We start from the raw sequence: 25,160 nt of genomic DNA on the forward strand, positions 1-25,160 counted from the left end.
ACGGGAGCGGCTCCAGGAGAACAGAGGTCTGCGGAGAAGGAGTCTATGGTGGAGGCTGGAGGTGTGGCGGAGAAGGATGGAGTTTCGGTGGCCCCTAAGCAGGGAGAGGGTCCGGAGGAGGTCGCCGAGATGGTGGAGGAGTTGGTCGAGGAATCAGGAAGGGTGTCGTGGGCGGAGAGTGTGCCTGACATTGAAATGGATGGTGATGAGGGGCCTTCGGGGAGCCGGGGGATGTCTGTTTCAGGAATTCCTAGTCGGAAGAGGGTGGCGGATCGGGATCCTGAGGAGGTGAAGGGTGACGACGACTCAAGCGGGAAAGGCCAAGTGGCGGAGAGGGGAGTCTCTCGCAGGAAGAAAGTGGCGGCTGGTGATCCTGAGGAGGTGGAGGACGACGATCCAAGTGGACCTGGTCAAGTGTCGGAGGGGGGCGAGGGTATTGATTGGTCAGTGGTTCAGAAGGGGAAAGGGAAAGGGAAGGGTGTTGTTAGGCAAGAGGTGGAAGTGGGTGGGCAGGCAGTGGAGAGTGCAAACCCCTTCGCTGTTCTAACTGTTGATATTGATTCTGAGAAGGTGGAGGGTGATGTATTAAAGGGGGAGGTGCGGATGGGGGGGGGAGAGATGGATTTTTGGGATGGAGACATTGAGTGGAAGCAGTGGAGGGAGGAGAGGAAGAGACGTATTCATTTTGAATGGCCTTTGGGGAAAAATAGAAAAGCGGTGGATAGGAATATGTTTGAAGATCTTTTGTTGCCTTTGGATAGGAAACGGGTGATGGCTGTGTCACGGTATATGGAAAAGAAGTTTCCACAGCTTCTTTTTGAATACTCGGTTCCGGGAAAAAGAATGGTTAGAGGGCTACGTGTGTCGGGAAAAGGTAAAGCGATGTGTAATGATGCTGCTGTTTCATTTATTAAAATGTTGTGTAAAGGGAATAGTGAGAGTAGTGTTTCAGATGATGAATGTGTTTAATTGTGATGGGATACAGATTGTATTTAATGGAGGTAAGGAAATGAATGTATTGTAAGTTTGGGGATGAGGGTTTGATTGATTTGCATAAGGGGCGGGAGTAGGGAGATTAGTGGGGTTTGAGATTGTGTAATAGATTTAAGCAGATTTGTGTTTTGTAGAGATTTTGCTGTGTAATGATTTGTTGAAAATTGAATGGGAAGTGTTGTTAGTATTCAGAAGTTTTTGTTAGTCGAAAAAAGGGGAAAGAATGGGATTTGTATTAGTATAACAAGAAATTGTTTTGTTTTTTATATGAATTTTGGATTGTTTGTTTTTTTGTATGTGTTTGACTTGTTTGAAACGTGGGTTTATGTAATGGGTGGTTTGGGAGGGGACTAGTTTGTGACGGGTGGTGCTGGGAGTTAATTCAAGGATTGTGGAAATGTATGAATTGTAAATTTGGGAAGGGGGTTTTGGTTTAATTTGCATAATGGGTGGGATTATGGTAATAATTGGGGTTCTGAGCTATGATATGGGGATGTACAGATTTTGTTGTGTATTGATTTTGCTGTGTAATTAATTGTTGAGAATTGAGTGGGAAGGGTTGTTAGTATTTAGAAGTTTTTGTTAGTCAACTATTGAATGGAATTTTGTGTTTAACAGGATTATGGGTTGAGATGACTTTGGTTGTTATTGTGATTATTGTGTATTTGGGGATTGTGTTTTGTTCTTTGGAGTTTTTGGAATTTCTTTTGTAATTTTGCAATAAAAAAAAAAAAAAAAAAAAAATCTGTTCTTATCAGTTTAATATCTGATACGTCCCCCATCGGGGGACCACATATTAAACGGATTTTTGGAACAGGGAGCTGGATCAGGAGCTTGCTCCGTCCTCTCCACGCATCGGCCCGGTATTGCAGCGCCTCCGGGAGCGGTGCACCACCTTCTCTCAGCGGTGAAAAGACAGACGTAGCGAGCGAAGTGGACTGGAGCTCCTTCTTCTCGGGTCTCGTCTCTCGTCCCTCGTCCCTCGTCCATCTGTGTGTCTCTGTGTCCGCCTCTCTCTCGCCCTCTCCGTTCCCGTGCTCCCTCTGTGCGCTTTCCCGCGTCTCGACTCTCTGGGCAAGCAGGCCGGCCCCCTTTTCGGCTGCCGTGCGTTTTCCCTCCAAAAAACTTAGGTTTTTCAGCCTTTTCCCAGGGAGGCCGGCGTGGCTTGCTTGCTTGCTTGCTTGCTTGCTTGCTTGCTTGCTTGCTTGCTTGCGTGTCCGTCCCCGTCCCTGCAGGCGGGCCCCTTTCGACAGCTGGGCGTTTTCCCTCCAAAAAACTTAGTATATCCACATTTTCTTTCTTTTTTTTTCGGCAGGCAGGCAGGCAGGCAGGCGTGTGTGCGTGCGCGCGCGTCCCCGTCCCTCCCTCCGGAGAGAGAGCTGCCCCTTGCCTCTGCCCGCAGGTGCTGGCGCTCGGCTTTCGCTCGCAGCCGGTTGGGCACAGCTGCTGCCGGTGGGAGGGGCCTAAGCTAAGGAGGCCGGGCGGCTGGCGCCCCCTGCGGCTGCGGTCGTTGTCGGGCCGTTGACAGAAGATCAAAGAGCAGGGCCCCCGCCCGGGACTGGCAGGAAGGCAGCCAGGCAGGCAAGAGAGAGGGGGAGCAGAGTCCCGCTTTGAGGCCTCTGGCTGCAGGGAGGCCGGCAGCTGCGCGGGTCCCGGGCTCCAGAGGAGTCGGCCTGCGCCACTGTGCGCCAGCGGAACGCCCGCGCGTCGCTCCGCGCCTTTGTGGGCATCGCTTCTCGGCCTTTTGGCTAAGGTCAAAGGTCGAGGGAGAGAGGATCGAGAGGACAGCGTTTTGCGGAGACACGTTTGGATTGCCTGGATTTTGGACCCGGATTGCTTTTGGACTACGTTTTTTTGCCTTTGGACGTCGGACTTTTGATTTTTCACCCGGCTTTGCATTCCTTGGCTGTTTTGGTGGCCGAAAGGCTGCCCAACCATGGCTGCAGGGCCTGGAGAGGCGAGGAGGGCTGGGAAGGACCCCAGCATTAAGTGGACTCTCCGCTTCCGCTGGAAACCGGAGACAGCACCACCGGGAAGGGAGAAGTTTGAGGATGACGTCCTGTTTGGAGCTTTGGGGCTGAAGGCAGCAGAGATCTTGTGTGTGCAGGGGAACCAGCCACAGAAATTCATCGATACTACCTTCATCAGCGCCGATATCCACAAGAGAATGGTAGGGAAATGCATTGAGATCATTAAGAGCGGCGGATTTCCGGAGTATGAGTGTGGGGGACTGCAGAGCGACAGCAAGAGGTGGGTGGTTTTGCACATGTTTGATCCATTTGTGAAAGACGCCGACGTGAGTACCTTCCTAAGCAGGTACGTGGATGTGAAGGCGGGTCCCTTGGGGCTCAAGGACACACGTACTGTGTGGACGGGAAAACGTCGGTATCTGGTGGAGTTGCGGCAGGACAAAACATCAAAGGATGGATACAGCCACCCACCAGGCACATTCGCCATCGGAGGAGGTAGGGGGTACATGTTTTATTGGGACCAACCTGACTTTTGCAGGAGGTGCCGGACCTTCGGGCACCGGGAGGGGGCATGTACGGCGGAGAAATGTGGCAAGTGCGGCTGCCAGGGACACCAGACCCGAGAGTGCAAGGTGAAGGAGTGCTCCTTGTGTGGGGATAGAGGCCACCTGTTCCGGCAGTGCAATAAGAGGGGCACTGCCACGGAGGAGGCGGCCGCGGGGAAGGCGGCCGCGGAGAAGGCGGCAGCGGAGAAGGCGGCCACAGAGAAGGCGGCCACCGAGAAGGTAAGCATGGAGGAGGTGGTCAGAGAATGGGTCAGGCAGGCGGATGAAGACAGTGAGGGGGAAGGCCGACCGACGGGTAGCAAGCCCCCCGGTAAGGGGAAGAAGAAGGGAGGAAGACAGGAGAGAGAGGAGCGACAGGGAGAAGAGGACGGAGAGCGGCCAGGAACGTCGTGGGGCTCCGACGTGGAGCAACTGGAGACAGCGCAGGGAGAGGACGGTGAACGGCCGGGGACATCACGAGGAGCAGACGGAGGGACCGGAACCTGGGCGGAGGTGGTGAGGAAGGGGCGCCCCCTGAAGGGCGGGGGAAGAACTGCGGCACCGGCACCAACGCCAACGGAGGAGGAAGGGATGGTAATCCTGCAGGGCGCAGGGAAGAAGAGGAGGTCGAAGAGGCGGAGGGCGGAAAGGCGTCAACAGGAGACGCAGGAGAAGAAGAAGAGGACGGCCGAGGAGGAAGGCCAGGAGGAAGACCCGGGAGACTTCGCAGACTCTGAGGGGATGGAAGAGGAGGAGGGAGTTTCGTCGGCCTCGAGTGACTCCGAGGCCGAGAGCACCTCGGAATCTCTCCCCCCAGGGCAGGGGTCAGGGGCGGCAACGCTGGCCGTCTATTCTGTGTCGGCCAACGTAACGGACGATGGCAGCCCCATAGTCGCCTGCACGCCTGAAACGCCAACTCCGGAACGAGAGTCCCCGGACAGCCGCGAGGTCCAGTTTATGGACACGGAGGATGGCAGCTCGGAGAGTACAGCAGGGACGGCGAGCTCACCTGATTCCAGCAGATCGGAAGAAATGGAGAGTGACAGCCTCCCTCAAGACCCACCATGACCCTCACAGTTGCAACAGCTAACGTGAGGGGTCTGAGGAAGCAGGAAAAAAGAGTGGCAGTGTTTTCCTACCTGTCTCGAAGGTATCTGGATGTGATCTTTCTGCAGGAAGTCCATCTCAAGGACCTCGACGACGTGAGGACCCTTCAGAGGGAGTGGAGGAGGGGTCCTTCGTGGTGGAGCGTCGGAGGGGTGAACTCCTCTGGTGTGGGTATCCTGTGCGGCTTGCCAGGGTTCGCCGCCCAAACAGTCAGCTCTGTAATTCCTGGACGTCTGCTGGTGGTGGACGGAACCTGGAGGGGAGTGAAGATAAGGCTGGTTAACGTGTACGCCCCAGCAGACAGAAGGCAGCAGGGCTCCTTTTTGAAAGACCTGGAGCCCGTGCTGTACACCAACAGAGAGCTGATTGTGGGCGGCGACTTTAACATCGACCTGGGAGACCCGCACGGCCAGGGAGTTCATCTGTTGAGGTCCTTGATCGCGGATTTCGGCCTTCGAGATGGGTTTAAGAACGTTGCACACCACACCTGGGACAATGGAAGAGGGAGTTTTCGACGCCTCGACTACATCCTCGCTACTGTGAAGTGGACAACGCTAAGCAGGCAAGTGACCCCTACCTGGTTCTCGGACCATCGGCTGCTCACGGTCTCCTTCGGTGTTGAGGACCCACGCTTCCAGGCTGGGTACTGGAAGCTGAACAAACAAGTTCTTCACGAGGAGAGATACCGAAGGAAGATCGAGACAGTGCTGAAAGACCTGGAAAAGGAAAGGGAGCTCTATAGCTCTGCGGTGCACTGGTGGGAATCGTGCAAACAGACTCTCGCAACGGTCACCAGGCGATACTGCTGGATCCGGCGGAGTCTGGAGGAACGCCAGTGCGCCCAGCTCCAAGAGGAGCTGGAAGCACTGTATGAGCAGCTGAACCAGGGGGGCGCCTTCGACGGCGAGAAGATCGCCAACGTCAGGAGCCTGCTTAGGGAAAAGTGGCTGCAGAGAGCAAAGAACTTTCTTTTCAGGCTGCGGGGAGTTTGGAAGGAGGGAGAAGAACAGTGCTCACCCCAATTCTTCAGCGCCGTGAGAAAGCAGCAGGAGCGCTGCTGCTTCGAAAGTATACGGCGCGAGGATGGGACTGCAGCCACAGACTTACCCGGGATGCTGGAGTGTGCCACAGGGTTCTATACAGCCTTGTTCCAGGAGAAGGAGATCGACGCCAGCATCAAGGAGAGGCTCCTGGAAGGTGTGGAAAAGGCGGTAGACGACCCCGCCCCGCTGGTTGGGCCTGTGACGGGGGCGGAAATAAAAACAGCATTGTTTGGAATGAAGAAGGGGACCGTCCCCGGAGTCGACGGCCTACCAGCGGAATTCTACCGGACCTTCTGGGATCAACTAGAGCCTTTTCTGGTGCAGGTCTTCAATGAGGCCCTGGACAGCAATGAACTGGGCCTCTCTATGAAGACCGGCGTCGTGACTCTGATCTACAAGGGAGGAGACAAGGCGGACCTGGGAAATTGGAGGCCGATCCAGATCCTGTGCACCGATTATAAGATCTTGGCCAGGGTGCTGGGCGGCCGTCTGAGAACGGTGATGCCGGCGCTGGTCGGGGCGGACCAGACATGTGGCGTGGCAGGCCGGAAGATCAGCTGGACCCTGCAGCTGATCCGGGACATCATCGCCTGGGTGGAGGATAGAGGCCTGCCGCTCATGCTGGTGAGCCTAGACCAGGCAAAGGCGTTCGACCGGGTCCATCACGGGATCCTGTGGGCACTCCTGAGGAAGAAGGGTCTGCCTGACGTCTTTGTCAGGTGGATTGAAGCGCTCTACAACGGCGCTGCGTCCCGGGTAAGAGTCAACGGAGCAGTAGGGAGGAGGATTCCGGTAAGGTGTGGTGTGCGACAGGGATGTCCACTCTCGCCCCTGCTGTACGTCATCTTCCTCGAGCTGCTTTTAGACCCCTTACGGAAGGACCCTGGAGTGGAGGGAATTAAAGTGCCAGGTGGAGGTGGGCAGGAAGCCAAAACTGCGGCCTACGCGGACGACGTAACGCTCTTCCTCAGCTCTGATAGGAGTCTGGGGAGAGTGTTGGAAATCGTGGAGGCCTACTCCAGAGGCACCGGCGCCCAACTGAATCGCGCCAAGAGCCTGGTGAAGCTGTTTGGAACCTGGCCGTACGTACCAGAGATCGCCGGAGGACTAAGACACACAACGGACCCGGTGAAAATCCTGGGGGTCCTATTTCACACCTTGGACCCCTCAGGACTGAACTGGGAGGCCAGGTTCCGGAAGATCAAGCAGAAGCTGGGCCTTTGGCAGCAACGATCCCTGTCATGGATAGGGAAGGCGCTGGTGCTGAAGGTGGAGATCCTGCCCTTGCTTCTCCACCTGGCAGTAGTGTACCCCCTACCAGCAAGGAGGAGAAAGGAACTGGTGAGGACAGTTTTTACCTTCGTGTGGGGCCACTCATACGAACGGATCCGCCGGACAGACATGTGCAGGCCTATCGTGGAAGGAGGCAGAGGGATCCCGAACTTCCCAGTGAAGTTGGACTGCGTGTTCGTCGCCAACCTGTGCGTCATCCTGCACGGTAACCCGCCCCACCTGTGCGGCCGGTTCGTGAGTCTCTGGCTGGCGGCGAGTATGAGACACCTGGCCGCCTGGAAGAACACGACCCCGAAGGCTGAGCGGCTCCCACTGCACTACCGCCACGCAGTGCAGTGGCTGCGGGCACACCCAGAGGTACGGGACAAGGAAATAGCGCTGAGCCATAGGAGGATGTATTTGGTGGTCACAGCACTGGACAGGCCAGCGCTCCTGGGTGTGCCCAGTGACATCTGGCAGCAGACCCAACCAAAGGGTCTGGACAACAGACTTAAAGATCTGAACTGGCTTGGTGTGTGGGGTCGAATGGCGGTCAGGGCCGTCATGTACTCGCACGGGCTGGCAAAGAAGAGCCAGTGCCCGAGGCACGGCTGCACAGGGGAAGAAACCGTCAACCACGTCTTTTGGGAGTGCGGGTTCGTGCAGAGGGTGTGGAGGTCCAGCCAGCACCTGTACGCACAGGTAGGCCTGGGGTCCCTCTTGACGCTGAACACGGTAATGAAGGGTGTGGCTGGTTCCCGAAGATGGAATGCGGCGTTTCTGCTATGGCTCCTTATCAGCCTGACCAAGCTCCACGTTTGGGACGCAAGATCTGAGCTGGTCAAACACGGAGTAGAGAGATCAGTGCCGGCCATCTTAAAGAAAGTTAAGAGGGACGTCTCACGGAGGATCCGGTGGGACGTCCTCCGATGGGGATTCGCCGCGGCACGTGAACGCTGGAAGGACTTGATCACATGGGTGTAAAGGTGGAGGGTAGAGTTAACTGTTAAAGCACTGTTTTTACTGATTTCTAATAAAACATAAAAAAAAAAAATCTGTTCTTATCAGTTTAATATCTGATACGTCCCCCATCGGGGGACCACATATTAAACGGATTTTTGGAACAGGGAGCTGGATCAGGAGCTTGCTCCGTCCTCTCCACGCATCGGCCCGGTATTGCAGCGCCTCCGGGAGCGGTGCACCACCTTCTCTCAGCGGTGAAAAGACAGACGTAGCGAGCGAAGTGGACTGGAGCTCCTTCTTCTCGGGTCTCGTCTCTCGTCCCTCGTCCCTCGTCCATCTGTGTGTCTCTGTGTCCGCCTCTCTCTCGCCCTCTCCGTTCCCGTGCTCCCTCTGTGCGCTTTCCCGCGTCTCGACTCTCTGGGCAAGCAGGCCGGCCCCCTTTTCGGCTGCCGTGCGTTTTCCCTCCAAAAAACTTAGGTTTTTCAGCCTTTTCCCAGGGAGGCCGGCGTGGCTTGCTTGCTTGCTTGCTTGCTTGCTTGCTTGCTTGCTTGCTTGCTTGCTTGCTTGCTTGCGTGTCCGTCCCCGTCCCTGCAGGCGGGCCCCTTTCGACAGCTGGGCGTTTTCCCTCCAAAAAACTTAGTATATCCACATTTTCTTTCTTTTTTTTTCGGCAGGCAGGCAGGCAGGCAGGCGTGTGTGCGTGCGCGCGCGTCCCCGTCCCTCCCTCCGGAGAGAGAGCTGCCCCTTGCCTCTGCCCGCAGGTGCTGGCGCTCGGCTTTCGCTCGCAGCCGGTTGGGCACAGCTGCTGCCGGTGGGAGGGGCCTAAGCTAAGGAGGCCGGGCGGCTGGCGCCCCCTGCGGCTGCGGTCGTTGTCGGGCCGTTGACAGAAGATCAAAGAGCAGGGCCCCCGCCCGGGACTGGCAGGAAGGCAGCCAGGCAGGCAAGAGAGAGGGGGAGCAGAGTCCCGCTTTGAGGCCTCTGGCTGCAGGGAGGCCGGCAGCTGCGCGGGTCCCGGGCTCCAGAGGAGTCGGCCTGCGCCACTGTGCGCCAGCGGAACGCCCGCGCGTCGCTCCGCGCCTTTGTGGGCATCGCTTCTCGGCCTTTTGGCTGCGATCCCAGTACGTGGCCTGACCGCGGCTGGAGGAACAGTCAAGAGGAAGGAAGGTGAAGGTTTTTTTTCTGAGCCTGCCTATAGGCTAGGCAGGAGCTCTTTTTTTCTTGTGGCGGAGACGGATCCGGCCATAATCGGAAGGATGGAGAGAGGACCGAGCGGCAGGGAGGCGAAGATGCGGAATACCATTCGATTTGTCTTGAAGGAGGATTGCGGAAACCAGGAGTTCATCTACCGGGATGTTTTTGAAGAATTGGTCCTTGAAACGGCTTTGGGAGTGCGATGGGAGGACACCTTCTGCCTGCAGAATTACCCCGGGAAGAAGGTATTTGACCTTTCACTAATCTCTGATGTACGATGCAAGGAAGTATGGGCAATTATAAATGCGCATCGGAATGAGGAGCCGTTAAAAGACTTTTATGTGGAGCCATTGTTTGCAAGGGAAGTGCGGTGGCTGACTGTTCATATGTTTAGCCCCTATGTTGCGGAAGGAGACATTTTGAACTTTCTCAAACGCTTTGTGGATGTGCAAGGTGAAGGGGTTAAGCAAATAGATAAGAAAAAATACTGGACCGGGAACTGGAGATACCGAGTGAGGTTTAGGTTCAGCGAACAAGCAGTGGACGGTTTGGCGCATCCGCCGGCGAACTTTGCAATCGGTTCAGACCGGGGGTACCTGTTTTACCCGGGACAGCCCCTCACTTGTAGGCGATGTGGGCAGGAAGGACATGTGGCCCTCAACTGTGAGACTCAAATATGTAGACGGTGTGATGGGATTGGCCATATTTCGTCTATGTGCACGGAGGAAATCAAGTGTAACCTCTGTGGAAAGCGGGGCCATGTTTTTAAGGAGTGCCCCAGGAAGGCTGGCAGCTACTCAGCCGCCATTAGTAAGTCCTTGAGGGTTGAGAAGACCAAGCCTGCTGATCGTGAAGGTGAAAGAGGTGGGGCAGAAGATGGAGGCGGGGCAGAAGTGGCGGTTTCGGTTGTGAACGCGCCCGCAGAACAAGAAGCAGCAGAAGAAGGGGTTTCCGGAGTCAATGATGTGCAGGTGCAGAATGAAGAAATGGAGATAGGTCAATTAAGTGGTGAGATCAGTGCCGGAACGCCCGGGCTGGCTTTTTTAATACAAGCGGCCGAGGAGGTGGCGCACGTGGGCCCACAGGCTAGAAGGAAGAGTTGGGGAGAGCGGATGGAGGAGGAGGAGGAGGAGGAGGAAGAGGGTGCTGCCATGGCTCGAAGAACTGTGAAGAGGAAATCTGCGGAGTCAGAAGAGCTCTCCGCAAAGAAAGCGGGCAGAGAACGGGAGGATTCAACACAAAGTGACAGGCCTGAGTCCGTGACCCGAGGAGACAACTTACCTCTAGCCGAGGGGGAAGAGGAAGGGGAGATTCGAGAAGAAGAGGCAGTGGAGCTCCGCGGTAGTGCTTCCTCAGATTTTGTTGAGACACCATGTGTTCCTGAAACGGCAGACACACACGAAAGCGGTGGTTTAATACTCACCCAAGGTTTGGAGTCCGGAGTAGATCCACAGCAAGGAGAAGAGGAAGGCCTCTGGCTGGATTCGGAGTTGCCGCGGGACTTTGTGAAAATCTGCAAATGGGACGAGAAGAATAATAGGGTCAAGTGGCCTGCTGGGTTTGAGGAGCAGGAGATTCAAAAAAAAGAGATTAATTATGAGTGTGTACTTGTAGGGGGGGATATTCAGCGGTTTCGGGTGTTTGGGAAAACACATGCTGAAATAGGTTCTAAGAAAATCCTCTTTTCAGATATTGTGAAACGATGGAGAAACAATGGGGGTATGGCTAAGGAGGCTTTCGCAGCTGGGGTAGTTAGAACAGAGGGTAGAATAATGAAAGATTTGGATGCGTCTGCTAGTTTTCTCAGGCAATGTGAATGGGCGAATGGAAATGTGCGATTCCCGGTGCGAGCAGGTGGTCTTAAAAGCATTCTTAGAGCTTTTCCAGGTGTTAGTTTAGAAAGTGAAGGAAGATCGAAGAGAGTCATTAGGTTATACGTGCACGGGCCTAAGGAGAGTGAGGTGAGAGATGCATATATTGCAGCAATGAATATCATTAGAAGATGGGAAGAGAGAAACTGTTAATCTTTAAATGAAGGTTGTGACACTTAACACAAGAGGGCTTAGAGATAGAGTTAAGAGAACTGCTGTCTTTCAGTCCCTAAAAGACCTGAATTTTGAGGTGTGCTTTCTACAGGAGGTGCACTTGAAGAATGAGAAGGATGCAGTGCTTTTTTCACGGGAATGGGATAAGGGGGGATCCAAATGGAGTGTGGGTGGGGTTCACTCGTCGGGGGTGGGTATTCTGTTTGGTAACTGTGAAATGATTGTGGAGAATTGTAATATAGTAGTGCCGGGAAGAGCCCTGAGTGTGGATGTGTGTTATGGGAATAATAACTTTAGGTTTGTATGTGTGTATGCGCCCGCAATAAGTTCACTGAGAGCAGATTTTTATAAGGAGCTCTACCCGATATGTGCTACTAATAGGATGCTTGTCATTGGTGGTGATTTTAACGTTGATCTTAGTAAACAGGAAGATGTGGGAGCTAAGCAGTTACGTGTGCTCCTAACCCGTTTCAACCTAGTGGATTGTGTTTTACGAGTCACGGCAGGTGCTGTGGCGCCCACCTGGAGGAATGCAGCAGGAGTCGCGAGGCGTCTCGATTACATGTTTGCTTCAAGAGAGGTGAGGGTGGAGACAACGGCGGCGCGTCCGATGTGGTACTCTGACCACACGTTAGTGGAGGTTAAGCTGAGCCTGCCGCAGAGGATGTATGGTCGAGGTATTTGGAGAATGAATGTTGAGATCTTGAAGGAGGAAAAGTATGTTGAACACATGAGGTTAAAATTAAATGAGTGGTGGTGTGCGAAGAAGGAGCACATCTCTGCTATGGATTGGTGGGAGATAATGAAAAAGAAAATTAGAAGGGAGACTAGAGAATATAGTCTTAACCGAAGGAGAAGGGAGGCTAAGGAAGGGAGATTGTTGCAAGAAGAATTGAATAATCTCTACATGCAACTTAATGAGGGGAAGGTAGTGAATCCGGATGAGGTGGCGGCTTCTAGAGCTAGACTCCAGGCTTATTACAAACAGAGAGCTAAGAGTTTTTTGTTTAAGGCCCGAATAGATCTTTTGTTACAGCAACAGATATGTGCTTCTTTTCTATTCAGGCAAGTGAGACGACAGCAAAGGAAAAGACGAATGGACGGGGTTCGAATAGATCAAGGCAAGATTGTAGAGCACCCTGATGAGATGTTAGAAGCGGTCTACTCCTTTTACAAGAACCTCTTTTCAGCACGAGCCTTAGAAGGAGGTTTGGAATCCACTGCTCTTGGATGCATCTCCTCACGGGTGCCCGAGAGTAGCAGGCGTCTCTTAGAGAAGCCTATTACTATAGATGAACTTAGGGGAGCCTTGGCAGGGATGAAGAATGGGAAGGCGCCTGGATTAGATGGACTTCCTGCAGAATTCTATAAAACCTTTTGGGATTTAATAGGGCCCATAATGTTAGTAACAGCGCACGAGGTTTTCAACAGGAAAATGTTAGGAGACTCGATGCGAGAAGGGGTGCTGACCTTGTTGTTTAAAAAAGGGCAGGCAACTGATCTAGGCAATTGGAGGCCACTCACGATGTTATGTACAGATTACAAGTTAATTGCTAAAGTTTTGGTTAATCGTATGAAGGAAGTGATGGGGACAGTAGTAGGGAGCGATCAGACTTGTGGCGTACGGGGAAGGAGAATTGACTGGTCTCTCCAATTAGTCAGAGACGCAATAGCGTGGTCTGAACACCGGAATATTCCGTTGGTACTAGCTAATTTAGATTTAGAGAAAGCTTTCGACAAAGTGTCGCACAACTTTTTGTGGTGTGTGCTGGAAAAGATGGGTTTTGGGCCAATTTTTATTGGATGGTTGAAGACCTTGTATACGCAGGTGGGTAGTAGAGTAGTGGTTAATGGTTTTGTTGGCAAACTGGTGAAGCAGCTCTCTGGGGTAAGACAAGGTTGCCCACTGTCCCCTTTGTTATTTGTCATTTACATGGAACCATTTGCAAGGATGGTAAACGGGGACCCGGGCATAGAGGGATTAATACTGCCTGGGAGTGGTGGAGAGCAAGTTAAAATGACACTGTACGCAGATGATGTTACCTTGGTGCTGACCGCCGATCACAGTTTGCAGAGGTCCTTGGCCATCTTCGAGGAATTTGCCAGGGTATCAGGGGCCAGACTAAACAGAAATAAAAGTAAAGTTAAGTTTTTTGGATTATGGAGAGACAGAGAGGAAGGCATACATGGCCTGGATTTTTGTAGGGGCCCTTTAAAGGTTTTGGGGATTTCTTTCCAAAAGCAGGGAACGGTGCATTATAACTGGCTTCAGGCTTTGGAGGCAATAAGGGTCCGATTGTTAAGATGGGGTGACAAACGCTTAACATTCGTAGAAAAGGTAACAGTTTTAAAGACGGACATTTTACCAGCCTTGATATACTTGGCGAATATTTACCCAATGCCAGCGAGATATAATAGGTATCTAACTAGAGAAACTTTTAGGTTTCTTTGGAACGGAAGATACGAGTATATCAAGCGACAGGATATGTATAGGTCAATTGATATGGGAGGTAGAGGAGTACCGAATATACCAATCAAGTTAAATTGTATATATGTGTCGGGGTTATGTGTTGCTTTAAGCCAATCTGTAGTGCATAATTACCAGTTTTTTGTAAAGTTTTGGCTTGCCAACAGTTTCCGACATCTCACCTGTTGGAGGAACGATGTCCCGCACGGAGAGGACTTACCGTGGCATTATAGGCATGCGGTGTCCTGGGTCCGGAAACATCGGGTGGCAGAGGATGTGCTGACTCTGAGGAATCACAGGGCACTGTACAGCGCTGTAATGGGGCAAGAAGAGGACAGAATTGTCGGGAACGTGGCTGCTGAGACCTGGAGGAGGGTTCAGCCCAAAGGTTTGCGGCCAGACATGATGGACCTGAATTGGCAGCTGGTTTGGAAGAGACTTCCCGTGCGAGACGTCTTGCACAGGCACAAGTTGTCTAGACAAACTGAGTGTCCTCGGGCAGACTGCCGAGCTAGAGAGACAATGGAACATGTTTTTTGGTTCTGTGTTTTTGCTCAGCAAGTGTGGGGTAAATGCACACCTTTATTGGAATCGATAGAAGCTGGGTTTAAGGTAAATTTGGCCACGGTAATGTTTGGGGTAAGAGGACGTGGAAGAACGAGGGGTGTGGCTTTCATATTATGGTTTGTTATGAGTTGTGTTAAATTGTATTTGTGGGCCGCTAGGAACACTTTGGTCAAAAAAGGGGTGTTATGGAGTGTGGGTGGGGTTTACAACAAAATTGTGGGGGACATTAAATGCATGGTGGCTGTAGATAAAGAAAAGCTAAGTTATCACGCTGTAAAAGAAAAATGGAAGTCTTTAGCAGATATTTAAAAAGATTGGTTGATTGATACCCAGTAGTGATTTGTTTTTGTTAAGATTTTTGTCTGCTTTGTTATTTTTGCTTTTTGGATGTGTTCATCGGAATTGATGGTATAATTGTGATGTAGTATTCCTTTGTTATCTTTGATAATAAAAAAAAAAAAAAAATCTGTTCTTATCAGTTTAATATCTGATACATCCCCCATCGGGGGACCACATATTAAACGGATTTTTGGAACAGGGAGCTGGATCAGGAGCTTGCTCCGTCCTCTCCACGCATCGGCCCGGTATTGCAGCGCCTCCGGGAGCGGTGCACCACCTTCTCTCAGCGGTGAAAAGACAGACGTAGCGAGCGAAGTGGACTGGAGCTCCTTCTTCTCGGGTCTCGTCTCTCGTCCCTCGTCCCTCGTCCATCTGTGTGTCTCTGTGTCCGCCTCTCTCTCGCCCTCTCCGTTCCCGTGCTCCCTCTGTGCGCTTTCCCGCGTCTCGACTCTCTGGGCAAGCAGGCCGGCCCCCTTTTCGGCTGCCGTGCGTTTTCCCTCCAAAAAACTTAGGTTTTTCAGCCTTTTCCCAGGGAGGCCGGCGTGGCTTGCTTGCTTGCTTGCTTGCTTGCTTGCTTGCTTGCGTGTCCGTCCCCGTCCCTGCAGGCGGGCCCCTTTCGACAGCTGGGCGTTTTCCCTCCAAAAAACTTAGTATATCCACATTTTCTTTCTTTTTTTTTCGGCAGGCAGGCAGGCAGGCAGGCGTGTGTGCGTGCGCGCGCGTCCCCGTCCCTCCCTCCGGAGAGAGAGCTGCCCCTTGCCTCTGCCCGCAGGTGCTGGCGCTCGGCTTTCGCTCGCAGCCGGTTGGGCACAGCTGCTGCCGGTGGGAGGGGCCTAAGCTAAGGAGGCCGGGCGGCTGGCGCCCCCTGCGGCTGCGGTCGTTGTCGGGCCGTTGACAGAAGATCAAAGAGCAGGGCCCCCGCCCGGGACTGGCAGGAAGGCAGCCAGGCAGGCAAGAGAGAGGGGGAGCAGAGTCCCGCTTTGAGGCCTCTGGCTGCAGGGAGGCCGGCAGCTGCGCGGGTCCCGGGCTCCAGAGGAGTCGGCCTGCGCCACTGTGCGCCAGCGGAACGCCCGCGCGTCGCTCCGCGCCTTTGTGGGCATCGCTTCTCGGCCTTTTGGCTAAGATCAAGTGTGTGGCCTGACCGCAGCTTGGTCTTGGCTGGGGGACGAGAAGGGCGAAGGAGGGGAAGAGGAAGAGGAGAGAAGGCGCGGCGGAACCTTTTTTGAAGTCCGGGATATAGGCGAGCCAGGAGGAGGATCGGAATCGTTTTTTTTCCTTTGGAAGGATCGGACGTCTCCAAGGACTGGTGAGGGGCGTTCGTCACCTTGCAGCGCGGCCTGGGTTCTCCTCAGCTCAGGGGTTGCCCTGTGCTGGGGAGCCAGGCGATTTCCCGGGGCTTTGTGACTTTCTTTTATCGGCGACATGGAGGCCAGGAACTGGAGGGGTCAACCTGCAGCCGGGCCTGGATTGAAGAACACCATCCAGTTCCGGTGGTTGGGTGATGGTGGCTTGATGCCGGGGAGAGAGGACTTCTCCCGGCATGTGTTGATGCGAGTTTTGAGCGTGGATCTGAAGGATGTGTTTTGCATGCAGAGTTATGTATCTCTGAGATTTTTTAACGTGACTTTTGAATCTGCAACGATGTACTGGAATGTGTTTCGGGCGGCCAGAGAAAAAAAGGATGCTGGACAATTGGAGAACTTCGACGTCGTGGGACTTTGGGCGCAAGAGGACAGAGTGGTGACGGTGCATATGCACAACCCTTTTGTGTTGGAAACGGACATTTATGCTTTTTTGAGTCGGTATGTGGAAATTTTGAACGATGGGTGGATGGTGAGGGATGGAGTGAGGGTTTGGACGGGTAGGTGGCAGTATAGAGTCCGGTTTCGGCCGGACATCTCGTCAAAAGATGGTTTCAGGCATCCACCAGCAAACTTCTTCCTGGGATCCAACCAGGGATACTTGTTTTATGCAGGGCAACCGAAATTGTGCAGAAGATGTGGGGGGGAGGGTCACTTGGTGGCAAATTGTATTAAGACGATTTGTCGGAGATGTGGGAAGGAGGGACACGAGGTAAGGGATTGCAAGGAGAAGCCGAGGTGCTCCTTGTGTAATGAAGTGGGACATTTGTTTAAAGATTGTTTCGAACGGCAACCGGAACGGGTAATAGCTCTTCGTACTGGATTAGTAGAGGTTCAGGAAGATGAAGGGACGAGTGAGGAGGAGGAAGGAGTGCAGGAAAGTGGGGATATGGAATTGGGTGTAGGGGAGGAAGTTAGGAAGGTAGGGGGCGCAGGGGGGGGCAAGAAAAAGAAAAAGAAAAAGGGTAGGGGGAGGGAAGAGGGGGATGGGCCTAGGAAGGGGGAGGAAGGGGATATAGTTGGGGAGGATAGAGATAAGGGAATTGGGTCACCAGTGGAGGAGGGAGAGAGGAGTGAGGTTGACAGAGAGGTAGCTGTAGATAAGGGGGATGGGGCGGGAGTTAGTGGATTAGTGAGGGATAGGGTAGAGGATACTGGGGAAATTGGTGAAAGGGGAGGTTTGGGGGAAGTGGGGGGGGGAGGAAATGGGGATGATATGGAGATGAGTGATGATAACAGTACAGCGGAAGAGGAAGAGGAGAGCGGGGGAGATGAATTTGAAATAGTGGAGGGGGAAGAGAAAAAAAGGAAGCGGAAACAAAAGGACAAGCCTGGAGGGGAGTCGCTCTCACCTCCCAGGTCAATAACAAAAGTAATAGGAAGGGAGGAAGTGGGTGAGGGTGGGGGTACTATTGAGAAGCCTCTAGTTGTAGGGGGTGAGAGTTGGGGTAATACAGAAGATAGGTTAGGGGAGTGGAGCGGAGGCCAGTTAGGTCATACCTGGTCTGTTAGCTCTCCGAGTAGTATAGGCAGTTACGAAGGCCCAACACAGGATACGGCTAATATAGAGGAGTTTTTGAGTAGTGCGGATTTCATTTGATATAATGGGTTTTTCTGCCTTTTCTGCAAATGTGAGAGGGTTGCAGGATAAGGTGAAAAGGACGGCATTCTTTATATCCTTGAAGTCTGTTTTTTTTTCGGTAGCGTTTTTACAGGAGGTTCATTTGAAAGATAGGAGAGATATAGGGTTTTTTTCTGAGGAATGGAAGGAGGGGGAAGCCAGATGGAGTGTGGGTGGGGTTCGATCGTCGGGAGTGGGGATAGTGTTTAATGGGAGGGGGTGGGTGGTGGGCGATGCAATGTCAGTGTGGCCAGGTCGAGTGCTGTGTGTGGATGCGGAGTGGATGGGTGTGTGCCTGCGGTTAATCAATGTTTATGCCCCAGTGAACCTTAAAGAGAGGAAGGAATGTTTTGAAGCCATAATGCCACTGCTTTATACGAATCGCGTGGTGTTGTTGGGTGGGGATTTTAATGTATGTTTGGATAAGGGGCGGGAGGTGGATTTTACAGGACAGTTTTGGGGGAGGGTAGTGAGGGATTTTGGTTTGAAGGACGCATACAGGTGTCTTTTCCCTAACCAGCAGGGATATACTTGGAGGAATTCGCGGGGTGTCAGAAGCCGATTAGATTACTGGTTTGTGCCACAGGGGGTGCGGGTGGTGGATGTGGTCTTGCGCCCATTGTGGTTCTCTGATCACGATGGGGTGCTGTGTGAGCTAGAACTTGGGGTGCTGAGCTTCGGTAGAGATGTGTGGAGAATGGATGTGACAGTCTTGCAGGATGAGAATTTCAGGATGCAGTTTCGGGCATGGTTTAGAGAATGGGTTGGGTTGCAAGGTTGTTTCACATCTTTGGTTGATTGGTGGGAATGTGTTAAGAAAAAGATTAGGGTGTTTGTTAGGGATTTTTGCAGAAGTGTGAGGAGGAAGGACATGAAAGAGGTGGAGAAAGCTATGAAAAGGATCGAGATGTTGTATGTTAGGGAGAATGCAGGGCAAGCCATGGATCACGGCTTATTGAGGGCCCTAAAAGCTCGTTTAAGATCTCTTTTTGAGGATAAAGCTCGGCGATTTTTGGTACGCAGGTGTCAAAATTACATTGACCAGAATGAGACGTGTTCTGCCTTTTTCTTTCAGCAGGTAAGGGTGAGACAGAGGGGGACAGTGATCAGAGCATTACGCACTAGGGAAGGTGGTGTGGTGCAAACGAACACAAAGATGGTGGAGTGTGCAACAGATTTCTATTCTAGGTTGTTTGAGGAGAAAGTGGTTGACGAAGGACTAGGGAGCTATTTTTTGAGTTTTCTGGAAAACCGGTTGTCCGGCAGTGTGAAGGAGACCTTGGAGAAGCCCCTCACTTTAGAGGAATTGGAAAGAGCACTCAAGTCTCTCAAGGATGGGAAAGTCCCAGGGGTGGATGGGCTCCCTAGGGAGTTCTACGCCGCCTTTTGGGACCTACTGGGGCCAGTGCTCCTTGCTGTCCTGAACGAGATCTACAGGGACGGCAAGTTGAGTAGGACTATGAGGGATGGTTTGATAGTGCTTCTGTTTAAAAAGGGGGATATGGCGGACTTAAAGAACTGGAGACCGATTACCTTGTTGTCTACGGATTACAAGCTGGTTGCTAAGGTTCTTGTGAGCCGGTTGAAGACTGTGATGCCGGACTTGGTGCATTCGGACCAAACCTGCGGGGTCCCGGGGCGATCAATTTTTTGGAATTTAGTCCTGGTTAGAGATGTGATTGCATGGGTGGAAGCTCAGAAAATTCCTTTGTTGCTGGTGAATGTAGATCAGGAGAAGGCGTTTGATAGAGTTCATCACGGGTTTTTATTTAGGATTTTGGTACATTTAGGTTTTGGGGATTTTTTCTTGCGTTGGTTAAGGATTTTGTACACAGAGGTAGGCAGCAGAGTGGTAGTCAATGGGCATATGGGGGAGTGGTTTTTGCAGTCTTCTGGGGTGAGGCAAGGGTGTCCTCTGTCCCCCTTGCTGTATGTGTTGTTTGTAGAGGCATTGGCATGTTGTTTGAGGGCAGATCCGGCGGTACATGGGCTGTGGTTGCCAGGGAGCGGAGGTGAAGTACTTAAAATTCTGCAATATGCAGATGACGCCACACTGTTTTTGACATCTGAGAGTGGTGTGAGGCAGGCTCTGCACAGGTTTGGGCAGTTTGCAGCGGCCTCTGGGTCAAAGCTTAATGTGCAGAAGTCGGTGGCGATGGGGTGTGGTGGGTGGAGCACAGTGTGGTCGGTGCCTGGCGGGTTACAGGAATCAGAGAACGGGGTAAGGATTCTGGGGGTAGTTTTTCAAAAAAAAGGGAACGAGCTGTTTAATTGGAATATGGTATTTGCACGAGTGAGGGTAAAGTTTGGGTTATGGAAGTCACGGCGGTTGTCTTTTTTGGGGAAAGTGTTTGTTCTGAAGGCTGACGTATTGCCAGCCTTGATGTACTTGGCCTATGTATATCCAATGCCAAAGACATTTAGGAGACTGCTGACACGGATGGTTTTCGAGTTTATGTGGGGAGGGAAATATGAATATGTCAAGAGAGATATCATGTATATGGAGGTCAGTGAAGGTGGGAGGGGGGTTCCCAACTTGCCCCTCAAATTAGATTGTGTGTTTTTTTCAGGGTTGTGTAGGGTTCTTGGTGGAGGTGCTGGGGGGCGGTGCAAGAGTTTTGTGTGTCTGTGGTTTGAAGAGTGCATGAGGACGGTGTATGGGTGGACGAATGCGAGGCCGCATGCTGCGTTAGCTCCTGCTCATTATAGGAGAGCAAGGGATTTGAGGAGAGAAGTGTTTTCTTTTGGGGACAAGGATATCTGTCAGAATCATAGGAAATTGTATACATTGGTGATGGAAACACGGAAGGTTAATCCAGTGGTATTAGGCACACAACAGGAGGTGTGGACTCGTGTTCAACCTAAGGGCTTAGACCACGGTCTGATGGACTTAAATTGGAGAATTGTCCATGACAGGTTGCCAGTGCGGCAGGTGCTTTACAGACATAAGCTGTCTAAAATTAGAACTTGTCCAAGGGAGGGGTGTTTTGCAGAGGAAACAGTGAGGCATACTTTTTGGGAATGTGATTTTGTGCGGGGAATATGGGGGGAATGTCAAAATGTATTGTTAAAATTGTGTCCTTTTTTTGTTTTGTCATTTGATGTTGTAAGAAGGGGTTTTGCGTGCACCAATGTTTCATCGACAACAGGATTTCTGGGTTGGCTGCTTGTTAGTTTAGTTAAACAGGTGGTTTGGGACTCCCGTGAAGACACAGTTAAGCGGAATGTTGAGTGGTCGGTGGGGCGGGCAGTAGAGAGGGTAAAGGGGTTGGTGCGAGGGAGGGTTCTAAGGGATGTGCAGAAATACGGTTATTTTGCTGCAAGAGAGAAATGGAAAAGCCTTTTTGAATTCTGATAGGTGAATTTTTGTGTCTGTATAGTGCTGCAATGCTGATGTGGTGATTTTGTGGTGTGTGAAATAAATTTTGTTAAAAAAAAAAATCTGTTCTTATCAGTTTAATATCTGATACGTCCCCCATCGGGGGACCACATATTAAACGGATTTTTGGAACAGGGAGCTGGATCAGGAGCTTGCTCCGTCCTCTCCACGCATCGGCCCGGTATTGCAGCGCCTCCGGGAGCGGTGCACCACCTTCTCTCAGCGGTGAAAAGACAGACGTAGCGAGCGAAGTGGACTGGAGCTCCTTCTTCTCGGGTCTCGTCTCTCGTCCCTCGTCCCTCGTCCATCTGTGTGTCTCTGTGTCCGCCTCTCTCTCGCCCTCTCCGTTCCCGTGCTCCCTCTGTGCGCTTTCCCGCGTCTCGACTCTCTGGGCAAGCAGGCCGGCCCCCTTTTCGGCTGCCGTGCGTTTTCCCTCCAAAAAACTTAGGTTTTTCAGCCTTTTCCCAGGGAGGCCGGCGTGGCTTGCTTGCTTGCTTGCTTGCTTGCTTGCTTGCTTGCTTGCTTGCTTGCTTGCTTGCGTGTCCGTCCCCGTCCCTGCAGGCGGGCCCCTTTCGACAGCTGGGCGTTTTCCCTCCAAAAAACTTAGTATATCCACATTTTCTTTCTTTTTTTTTCGGCAGGCAGGCAGGCAGGCAGGCGTGTGTGCGTGCGCGCGCGTCCCCGTCCCTCCCTCCGGAGAGAGAGCTGCCCCTTGCCTCTGCCCGCAGGTGCTGGCGCTCGGCTTTCGCTCGCAGCCGGTTGGGCACAGCTGCTGCCGGTGGGAGGGGCCTAAGCTAAGGAGGCCGGGCGGCTGGCGCCCCCTGCGGCTGCGGTCGTTGTCGGGCCGTTGACAGAAGATCAAAGAGCAGGGCCCCCGCCCGGGACTGGCAGGAAGGCAGCCAGGCAGGCAAGAGAGAGGGGGAGCAGAGTCCCGCTTTGAGGCCTCTGGCTGCAGGGAGGCCGGCAGCTGCGCGGGTCCCGGGCTCCAGAGGAGTCGGCCTGCGCCACTGTGCGCCAGCGGAACGCCCGCGCGTCGCTCCGCGCCTTTGTGGGCATCGCTTCTCGGCCTTTTGGCTAAGATCAAGTGTGTGGCTTGACCGCAGCTTGGTCTTGGCTGGGGGACGAGAAGGGCGAAGGAGGGGAAGAGGAAGAGGAGAGAAGGTGCGGCGGAACCTGTTTTGAAGTCCGGGACAGAGGCGAGCCAGGAGGAGGATCGGGATTGTTTTTTTCCTTTGGAAGGATCGGACATCTCCAAGGACTGGTGAGGGGTGTTCGTCACCTTGCAGCGCGGCCTGGGTTCTCCTCAGCTCAGGGTATGCCCTGTGCTGGGGAGCCAGGTGATTTCCCGGGGCTTTGGGACTTTCTTTTACCGGCGACATGGAGGCCAGGAACTGGAGGGGTCAACCTGCAGCCGGGCCTGGATTGAAGAACACCATCCAGTTCCGGTGGTTGGGTGATGGCGGCTTTATGCCGAGGAGAGAGGACTTCTCCCGGCATGTGTTGATGCGAGTTCTGAGCGTGGATCTGAAGGATGTGTTTTGCGTGCAGAGTTATGTGTCATTGGGTTTTTTTAACGTGACTTTTGAATCTGCAACGATGTACTGGAATGTGTATCGGGCGGCCAGAGAAAAAAAGGAGGCTGGACAATTGGAGAATTTCGACGTCGTGGGACTTTGGGCACAAGAGGACAGAGTGGTGACGGTGCACATGCACAACCCTTTTGTGTTGGAAACGGACATTTATGCTTTTTTGAGTCGGTATGTGGAAATTTTGAACGATGGGTGGATGGTGAGGGATGGAGTGAGGGTTTGGACGGGTCGTTGGCAGTATAGAGTCCGGTTTCGGCCGGACATTTCGTCAAAAGATGGTTTCAGGCATCCACCAGCAAATTTCTTCCTGGGATCCAACCAGGGATACTTGTTTTACGCAGGGCAACCGAAACTGTGCAGAAGATGTGGGGGGGAGGGTCATTTGGTGGCAAATTGTATTAAGACGATTTGTCGGAGATGTGGGAAGGAGGGACACGAGGTAAGGGATTGCAAGGAGAAGCCGAGGTGCTCCTTGTGTAATGAAGTGGGACATTTGTTTAAAGATTGTTTTGAACGGCAACCGGAACGGGTAATAGCTCTTCGTACTGGATTAGTGGAGGCTCAGGAAGATGAAGGGACGAGCGAGGAGGAGGAAGGAGTGCAGGAAGGTGGGGATATGGAATTGGGCGTAGAGGAGGAAGTTAGGAAGGTAGGGGGTGCAGGGGAGGGCAAGAAAAAGAAAAAGAAAAAGGGTAGGGAGAGGGAAGAGGGGGAAGAGGGGGATGGGCCTAGGAAGGGGGAGGAAGGGGATACAGTTGGGGAGGATAGAGATAAGGGAATTGGGTCATCAGTGGAGGAGGGAGAGAGGAGTGAGGTTGACAGAGAGGTAGCTGAAGATAAGGGGGACGGGGTGGGAGTTAGTGGATTAGTGAGGGATACGGTAGAGGATACTGGGGAAATTGGTGAAAGGGGAGGTTTGGGGGAAGTTGGGGGGGGGGGAAATGGGGATGATATGGAGATGAGTGACGATAACAGTACGGCGGAAGAGGAGGAGGAGAGTGGGGGAGAGGAGTTTGAAATAGTGGAGGGGGAAGAGAAAAAAAGGAAGCGGAAACAAAAGGACAAGCCTGGAGGGGAGTCGCTCTCACCTCCCAGGTCAATAACAAAAGTAATAGTAAGGGAGGAAGTGGGTGAGGGTGGAGGTACTACTATGGAGCCTCTAGTTGTAGGGGGTGAGAGTTGGGGTAATACAGAAGACAGGTTAGGGGAGTGGAGCGGAGGCCAGTTAGGTCATATCTGGTCTGTTAGCTCTCCGAGTAGTATAGGCAGTTATGAAGGCCCAACACATGATACGGCTAATATAGAGGAGTTTTTGAGTAGTGCGGATTTCAGCTGATAGTGCAATAATGGGTTTTTTTGCCTTTTCTGCAAATGTGAGAGGGTTGCAAGATAAGGTGAAAAGAACGGCATTTTTTATATCCTTGAAGTCTGTGTTTTTTTCGGTAGCGTTTTTACAGGAGGTTCATTTGAAGGATAGGAGGGATATAGGGGTTTTTTCTGAGGAATGGAAGGAGGGGGAAGTCAGATGGAGTGTGGGTGGGGTTCGATCGTCGGGAGTGGGGATAGTGTTTAATGGGAGAGGGTGGGTGGTGGGTGATGCAATGTCTGTGTGGCCAGGCCGAGTGTTGTGTGTGGATGCGGAGTGGATGGGTGTGTGCCTGCGGTTAATCAATGTTTATGCCCCAGTGAACCTTAAGGAGAGGAAGGAATGTTTTGAAGCCATAACGCCATTGCTTTATACGAATCGTGTGGTGTTGTTGGGTGGGGATTTTAATGTGTGTTTGGATAAGGGGCGGGAGGCGGATTTTACAGGACAGTTTTGGGGGAGGGTAGTGAGGGATTTTGGTTTGAAAGACGCATACAGGTGTCTTTTCCCTAACCAGCAGGGATATACTTGGAGGAATTCGCGGGGTGTCAGAAGCCGATTAGATTACTGGTTTGTGCCCCAGGGGGTGCGGGTGGTGGACGTGGTCTTGCGCCCATCGTGGTTCTCTGATCACGATGGGGTGCTGTGTGAGCTAGAACTTGGGGTGCTGAGCTTCGGTAGAGATGTGTGGAGAATGGATGTGACAGTCTTGCAGGATGAGAATTTCAGGATGCAGTTCCGGGCATGGTTCAGGGAATGGGTTGGGTTGCAAGGTTGTTTTACATCCTTGGTTGATTGGTGGGAATGTGTTAAGAAAAAGATTAGGGTGTTTGTTAGGGATTTTTGTAGAAGTGTTAGGAGGAAGGACATGAAAGAGGTGGAGAAAGCTGTGAAGAGGATCGAGATGTTGTATGCTAGGGAGAATGCAGGGCAAGCCATGGATCACGGATTATTGAGGGCCCTAAAAGCTCGTTTAAGATCCCTTTTTGAGGATAAAGCTCGGCGATTTTTGGTACGTAGGTGTCAGAATTATATTGACCAGAATGAGACGTGTTCTGCCTTCTTCTTTCAGCAGGTAAGGGTGAGACAGAGGGGGACAGTGATCAGAGCATTACGCACTAGGGAAGGTGGTGTGGTGCATACGAACACAAAGATGGTGGAGTGTGCAACAGAATTTTATTCTAGGTTGTTTGAGGTGAAAGCGGTTGACGAAGGACTGGGGAGCTATTTCTTGGGTTTTCTGGAAAACCGGTTGTCCGGCAGTGTGAAGGAGACCTTGGAGAAGCCCCTCGCTTTAGAGGAATTGGAAAGAGCACTTAAGTCTCTCAAGGATGGGAAAGTC

General features: G+C 52.5%; 3 non-coding genes and 1 pseudogene across 3 annotated transcripts; all 4 read left to right on the forward strand.

Annotated features, from left to right (window-relative positions):
- Positions 1-1,693: 1,693 nt before the first annotated feature.
- Positions 1,694-1,890, forward strand: LOC138223407 (U2 spliceosomal RNA). The gene has a single exon (XR_011181848.1). It is a non-coding gene; the product is annotated as a U2 spliceosomal RNA (small nuclear RNA).
- Positions 1,891-7,943: 6,053 nt separating this feature from the next.
- On the forward strand, positions 7,944-8,137 carry LOC138223443 (U2 spliceosomal RNA). The gene has a single exon (XR_011181872.1). It is a non-coding gene; the product is annotated as a U2 spliceosomal RNA (small nuclear RNA).
- A 6,452-nt stretch (positions 8,138-14,589) lies between these two features.
- LOC138223391 (U2 spliceosomal RNA) lies at positions 14,590-14,781 on the forward strand. Its single transcript, XR_011181836.1, has one exon. It is a non-coding gene; the product is annotated as a U2 spliceosomal RNA (small nuclear RNA).
- A 6,121-nt stretch (positions 14,782-20,902) lies between these two features.
- Positions 20,903-21,078, forward strand: LOC138223401 (U2 spliceosomal RNA; annotated as a pseudogene).
- The last annotated feature ends 4,082 nt before the right edge of the window (positions 21,079-25,160 follow it).

Source organism: Lepisosteus oculatus, chromosome 16, assembly GCF_040954835.1.
Source record: "Lepisosteus oculatus isolate fLepOcu1 chromosome 16, fLepOcu1.hap2, whole genome shotgun sequence".
NCBI classification, from domain to species: Eukaryota; Metazoa; Chordata; class Actinopteri; order Semionotiformes; family Lepisosteidae; genus Lepisosteus; species Lepisosteus oculatus.